We start from the raw sequence: 7500 nt of genomic DNA on the forward strand, positions 1-7500 counted from the left end.
GAACATTGAAAAGCCTTCTATCGAAGAAACACAGAGAGTATATCACCTCCAAAAACGACGGGGATATGGATATTCAAACTGGACAATTATCAACCCGATACTGGATTCGAAAAGTTTCTCTCTCCTTTCGTCGTTATTTACACCGGACGGACTCACGGCCGGCTCTAGCTGGGTGTCATATATATATACGTCCCACGCTCATGCTGCCACTAGCGCGCAACAGAGTAGGGTGTCAATGACAACGACACAGCATTGAAACGAGCTACACAAGCCGGTCTCTCTTGATACCAATGTAAACGAGCATTAAGTTATCTTCAGACTGCCCGATATTTTCGTCCTTTGGACTTTCCCAACGATTCCTTTTTTTCTTTTTTTTTTTACACCACAGCGAAGACTTGAGGAAGCGTGATTAGCACGCTCGCATCCCTCCCTGTCCTACTACAACTGTGTGTGTGTGTGTGTGTAAAGAAAGAAAAAAGAATACATTGGCTTTCTCTCTATCGAGAAGATGGCCTACGCAACGCAGATCAAAGGCCTAATACGTGTAATATAATACGCGTCTGGCCGTGTATAAATCACGCACGAATGATCTGGTCGGGCCCAACTCTTCTCGTACGCTTATTTTTCCGTGTTGGGGCACTATCATAAAATCACACAAACCCCAACACGTGTGTGTCTTGGAAGGAAGATGGCCTACGCAACGCAGATCAAAGGCCTAATACGTGTAGTACACACGTCTGCCGTGTAAATCACGCACGAATGATCTGGTCGGGCCCAACTCTTCTCCACCACACCACATCCCAACTTTGTACATTTTTATATATTTTTGTGCGTTGGGGCACCTTCATAATCACAAACCCCAACAACACATATATCTCTCTCTCTTTGAAAGATTTGTTGTGGCCTACGCAACGCAGATCAAAGGCCTAATACGTGTAGTACACACGTCTGGCCGTGTAAATCACGCACGAATGATCTGGCGGGCTCAACAATATCTTTTTTTTTTATATGAATTCTTATCCACAAACTAATCGAATTCATTTTCTCTCCTCCTCTCCTCTCTCTTTGAGATATATTGGAACATTGTAATGATCCTTCCGCAGGTTCACCTACGGAAACCTTGTTACGACTTTTACTTCCTCTAAATAATCAAGTTTGGTCATCTTCCCGGCATCATCGGCAATGCCGAAACATTGCCGCGCACCAGTCCGAAGACCTCACTAAATCATTCAATCGGTAGTAGCGACGGGCGGTGTGTACAAAGGGCAGGGACGTAATCAACGCGAGCTTATGACTCGCGCTTACTGGGAATTCCTCGTTCATGGGGAATAATTGCAAGCCCCAATCCCTAGCACGAAGGAGGTTCAGCGGGTTACCCGGGCCTTTCGGCCAGGGAACACACGCTGATTCCTTCAGTGTAGCGCGCGTGCGGCCCAGAACATCTAAGGGCATCACAGACCTGTTATTGCTCAATCTCGTGCGGCTAGAAGCCGCCTGTCCCTCTAAGAAGATTTGTTTGTACGTTGGTAGTAAAAACCCCACCGGCAGAAGCCGAGAGCCTTCGAGATACCATAATTACGTCTATTTAGCAGGCTAGAGTCTCGTTCGTTATCGGAATTAACCAGACAAATCGCTCCACCAACTAAGAACGGCCATGCACCACCACCCACCGAATCAAGAAAGAGCTATCAATCTGTCAATCCTTCCGGTGTCCGGGCCTGGTGAGGTTTCCCGTGTTGAGTCAAATTAAGCCGCAGGCTCCACTCCTGGTGGTGCCCTTCCGTCAATTCCTTTAAGTTTCAGCTTTGCAACCATACTTCCCCCGGAACCCAAAAGCTTTGGTTTCCCGGAAGCTGCCCGCCGAGTCATCGTAGGAACTTCGGCGGATCGCTAGCTGGCATCGTTTATGGTTAGAACTAGGGCGGTATCTGATCGCCTTCGAACCTCTAACTTTCGTTCTTGATTAATGAAAACATTTTTGGCAAATGCTTTCGCTTCTGTCCGTCTTGCGACGATCCAAGAATTTCACCTCTAACGTCGCAATACGAATGCCCCCATCTGTCCCTATTAATCATTACCTCGGGGTTCCGAAAACCAACAAAATAGAACCGAGGTCCTATTCCATTATTCCATGCACACAGTATTCAGGCGAAGGTAGCCTGCTTTGAGCACTCTAATTTGTTCAAAGTAAACGTACCGGCCCACCTCGACACTCAGTGAAGAGCACCGCGATGGGATATTAGTTGGACCGCCCCGTGAAGAGCAAAGCCCACCGGTAGGACGTACCACATAATGCCAGTTAAACACCGCGAGCGATGAACCGACACTGTGACACACAGATTCAACTACGAGCTTTTTAACCGCAACAACTTTAATATACGCTATTGGAGCTGGAATTACCGCGGCTGCTGGCACCAGACTTGCCCTCCAATGGATCCTCGTTAAAGGATTTAAAGTGTACTCATTCCGATTACGGGGCCTCGGATGAGTCCCGTATCGTTATTTTTCGTCACTACCTCCCCGTGCCGGGAGTGGGTAATTTGCGCGCCTGCTGCCTTCCTTGGATGTGGTAGCCGTTTCTCAGGCTCCCTCTCCGGAATCGAACCCTGATTCCCCGTTACCCGTTACAACCATGGTAGGCGCAGAACCTACCATCGACAGTTGATAAGGCAGACATTTGAAAGATGCGTCGCCGGTGCTATAAGACCATGCGATCAGCACAAAGTTATTCAGAGTCACCAAAGCAAACGATGGACGAGTGTAAACACCCGCCACCGATTGGTTTTGATCTAATAAAAGCGTTCCTACCATCTCTGGTCGGAACTCTGTTTTGCATGTATTAGCTCTAGAATTACCACAGTTATCCAAGTAAATTTTAGTACGATCTAAGAAACCATAACTGATTTAATGAGCCATTCGCGGTTTCACCTTAATACGGCATGTACTGAGACATGCATGGCTTAATCTTTGAGACAAGCATATGACTACTGGCAGGATCAACCAGGGAACTATACAATATGTATATATAAAATGGACAAAATTTAAATCCTTTTCCATCGTCGCCTGTTTCATATATATATGTCAGGTCGACACACCACTTTTCTCTTTCAAATATGTACAAGTTTTGCCACATTCCGCGCTTGTAACATATCTTCTTTAACGCTCAATTTCTTTCATTTTTCTACCATACAGATATTTTACCGTACGCCCAAAAACGTACGTATTATATTTTTGTTCTATCATAAAATCACATTTTTCTACGTACGCCAGCTTCGTACGTTTCTATCTTTGCCTTCATAAAATCACAAGATAATTTTATCTTCAAGAGTCTCGCTATTAACATCTTGTAAGATAAATGTACGTCCCAGCTAAAACGTACAAATACTTCAAGTTAAGTAATAATATATCATCGCTATTGACAAATTTTTAAGATCCAAGACACAGTTCTCTCTATATGTTTTAATATTTTTTATGTACTCAAATATATTCAAAGGAAAAAGTACATGGGTGATGCCATAGTCGTGGAAGCGCGTACGCTCACACTGATCTTCTGACCGCCGGAAGCACGAAACCTCTGATCTGGGCAAAATCGGCAAGCCGAGGAAGAACGGACAGGACACATGCTGGACTGGCGAGAAAGCGTGTTCTTCCGCTCGCGCTAGGCATTTCGATTTCTGACACCTCTTGATTTAAAAAATCAGTTTTTTGATAGTTTTCTCTCTCCACTGGGCTATTCATTTTAGCCACAGTTTTCAATTGGTACGATTTGCTTCCAAATCTTACAGATGCATTTTAAAAAATTTTTCCATCGCTCGGACAGAAGAGTCGATTGCTCAGTGAGTACGAGTATACATACAAAGTGCATACGGGTAACCAACCCCGTAGGGCTTGCCACATATGGGCCATTCGGTCAAAGACACCGACCCGTGGCCACGCTGTGTGGAGAAAAGTCCGTAACGTAAACGGCACGAAACAGTCAGGACCGAAGCCCCGAAGGAGCTCTGAGACAGCTTCTCGACCGAGATCGTAGAATTGGCCCAAAACCCGCTCTGCTCCGTCCGCCTCGCACGGACCGTGTATCTCTTATAGATACCGAACGGCCGGCAAGGACGCCGGCGCCGCCGGCCGAATAGCACGCGCGCTTATGAGTGTAAACCGCCGCGGCAACAGACCGCCCGGCCGTGCTGTTGTAACATAGCGCGTGAACGAACGAAAAAAAAATTTATAGTAAACATTAAAATAAATTACATTACCGTAAACTAGACAAAAAATTACACATTTTTTCCCAATATGAAAATTTTCACAAACTTTTCAAAGTCCCATCGCATCGAGTAAACTTTTTTAATAACGCTTCCGCACGATTCTAAATGCTTAATCCATATGTGAAATCGTTCACTGATCACGAATATCGTATTTAAAAAAATTACAAAAATTTATTTTTCAAAATAATCAAAAAAAACCGAAAAATCACAAGAGTAAAGTACCATTATTTTAAACAATATGTCGTTCTAAATGCTTAATCCCTATGTAAAAAAGTTATCTAAGCAAGAATATGTAATTGAAAAAAATTAGAAAAATTTATTTTAGCCGTAAATCGAAAATAATGGGGACACCGGAGCTGTTCGAAGCGCCGAGACGCGCCGCGTACGGCCGAATATTTTCTAAGTCCCAACGTACCGATCAAGAGTAAAGTACCATTTTCCTACATTAGATTTCGTTCTAAATGCTTAATCCCTATGTAAAAACGTTAGTTAAGCAAGAATATCGTATTTTTAAAAAAATCTAATGATAGGATTTTCCAGAAAATTGAAAAAACCGAAAAATGTCAAGAGTAAAGTGCCATTTTCTGACATTAGATTTCGTTCTAAATGCTTAATCCCTATGTAGAAACGTTAGTTAAGCAAGAATATCGTATTTTTAAAAAAATCTAATGATAGGATTTTTCAGAAAATTGAAAAAACCGTAAAATGTCAAGAGTAAAGTGCCCTTATTTTAAACAATGTATCGTTCTAAATGCTTAATCCCTATGTAAAAAAGTTATTTTAGCAGGAATATGTTATTGAAAAAAATTAGAAAAATTTATTTTAGCCGTAAATCGAAAATAATGGGGACACCGGAGCTGTTCGAAGCGCCGAGCGCGCCGCGTACGCCCGAATATTTTCAAAGTCCCAACGTACCGATCAAGAGTAAAGTACCATTTTCCTACATTAGGTTTCGTTCTAAATGCTTAATCCCTATGTAAAAACGTTAGTTAAGCAAGAATATCGTATTTTTAAAAAAATCTAATGATAGGATTTCCCAGAAAATTGAAAAAACCGAAAAATGTCAAGAGTAAAGTGCCATTTTCTGACATTAGATTTCGTTCTAAATGCTTAATCCCTATGTAGAAACGTTAGTTAAGCAAGAATATCGTATTTTTAAAAAAATCTAATGATAGGATTTTTCAGAAAATTGAAAAAACCGTAAAATGTCAAGAGTAAAGTGCCCTTACTTTAAACAATGTATCGTTCTAAATGCTTAATCCCTATGTAAAAAAGTTATTTAAGCAGGAATATGTTATTGAAAAAAATTAGAAAAATTTATTTTAGCCGTAAATCGAAAATAATGGATCGAGCGAATCGGTCGATTGCGCCGAGACGCGCTATGATGCAACAGACGAGCGATTGGAACGCCCGAATATTTTCAAAGTCCCAACGTACCGATCAAGAGTAAAGTACCATTTTCCTACATTAGATTTCGTTCTAAATGCTTAATCCCTATGTAAAAACGTTAGTTAAGCAAGAATATCGTATTTTTAAAAAAATCTAATGATAGGATTTTCCAGAAAATTGAAAAAACCGAAAAATGTCAAGAGTAAAGTGCCATTTTCTGACATTAGATTTCGTTCTAAATGCTTAATCCCTATGTAGAAACGTTAGTTAAGCAAGAATATCGTATTTTTAAAAAAATCTAATGATAGGATTTTTCAGAAAATTGAAAAAACCGTAAAATGTCAAGAGTAAAGTGCCCTTATTTTAAACAATGTATCGTTCTAAATGCTTAATCCCTATGTAAAAAAGTTATTTAAGCAGGAATATGTTATTGAAAAAAATTAGAAAAATTTATTTTAGCCGTAAATCGAAAATAATGGATCGAGCGAATCGGTCGATTGCGCCGAGACGCGCTATGATGCAACAGACGAGCGATTGGAACGCCCGAATATTTTCAAAGTCCCAACGTACCGATCAAGAGTAAAGTACCATTTTCCTACATTAGGTTTCGTTCTAAATGCTTAATCCCTATGTAAAAACGTTAGTTAAGCAAGAATATCGTATTTTTAAAAAAATCTAATGATAGTATTTCCCAGAAAATTGAAAAAACCGAAAAATGTCAAGAGTAAAGTGCCATTTTCTGACATTAGATTTCGTTCTAAATGCTTAATCCCTATGTAGAAACGTTAGTTAAGCAAGAATATCGTATTTTTAAAAAAATCTAATGATAGGATTTTTCAGAAAATTGAAAAAACCGTAAAATGTCAAGAGTAAAGTGCCCTTATTTTAAACAATGTATCGTTCTAAATGCTTAATCCCTATGTAAAAAAGTTATTTAAGCAGGAATATGTTATTGAAAAAAATTAGAAAAATTTATTTTAGCCGTAAATCGAAAATAATGGGGACACCGGAGCTGTTCGAAGCGCCGAGCGCGCCGCGTACGCCCGAATATTTTCTAAGTCCCAACGTACCGATCAAGAGTAAAGTGCCATTTTCTGACATTAGATTTCGTTCTAAATGCTTAATCCCTATGTAGAAACGTTAGTTAAGCAAGAATATCGTATTTTTAAAAAAATCTAATGATAGGATTTTTCAGAAAATTGAAAAAACCGTAAAATGTCAAGAGTAAAGTGCCCTTATTTTAAACAATGTATCGTTCTAAATGCTTAATCCCTATGTAAAAAAGTTATTTTAGCAGGAATATGTTATTGAAAAAAATTAGAAAAATTTATTTTAGCCGTAAATCGAAAATAATGGGGACACCGGAGCTGTTCGAAGCGCCGAGCGCGCCGCGTACGCCCGAATATTTTCAAAGTCCCAACGTACCGATCAAGAGTAAAGTACCATTTTCCTACATTAGGTTTCGTTCTAAATGCTTAATCCCTATGTAAAAACGTTAGTTAAGCAAGAATATCGTATTTTTAAAAAAATCTAATGATAGGATTTCCCAGAAAATTGAAAAAACCGAAAAATGTCAAGAGTAAAGTGCCATTTTCTGACATTAGATTTCGTTCTAAATGCTTAATCCCTATGTAGAAACGTTAGCTAAGCAAGAATATCGTATTTTTAAAAAAATCTAATGATAGGATTTTTCAGAAAATTGAAAAAACCGTAAAATGTCAAGAGTAAAGTGCCCTTATTTTAAACATTATATCGTTCTAAATGCTTAATCCCTATGTAAAAAAGTTATCTAAGCAAGAATATGTTATTGAATAAAATGAGAAAAATTTATTTTAGCCGTAAATCGAAA

General features: G+C 39.6%; 1 non-coding gene across 1 annotated transcript; it reads right to left on the bottom strand.

The window, feature by feature from the left end:
* Positions 1 to 1086: 1086 nt before the first annotated feature.
* LOC143261909 (small subunit ribosomal RNA) lies at positions 1087 to 3007 on the bottom strand. The gene has a single exon (XR_013035906.1). It is a non-coding gene; the product is annotated as a small subunit ribosomal RNA (ribosomal RNA).
* Between the last annotated feature and the right edge of the window lie 4493 nt (positions 3008 to 7500).

The sequence above is a fragment of the Megalopta genalis genome, unplaced genomic scaffold (assembly GCF_051020955.1).
Source record: "Megalopta genalis isolate 19385.01 unplaced genomic scaffold, iyMegGena1_principal scaffold0074, whole genome shotgun sequence".
NCBI lineage: Eukaryota > Metazoa > Arthropoda > Insecta > Hymenoptera > Halictidae > Megalopta > Megalopta genalis.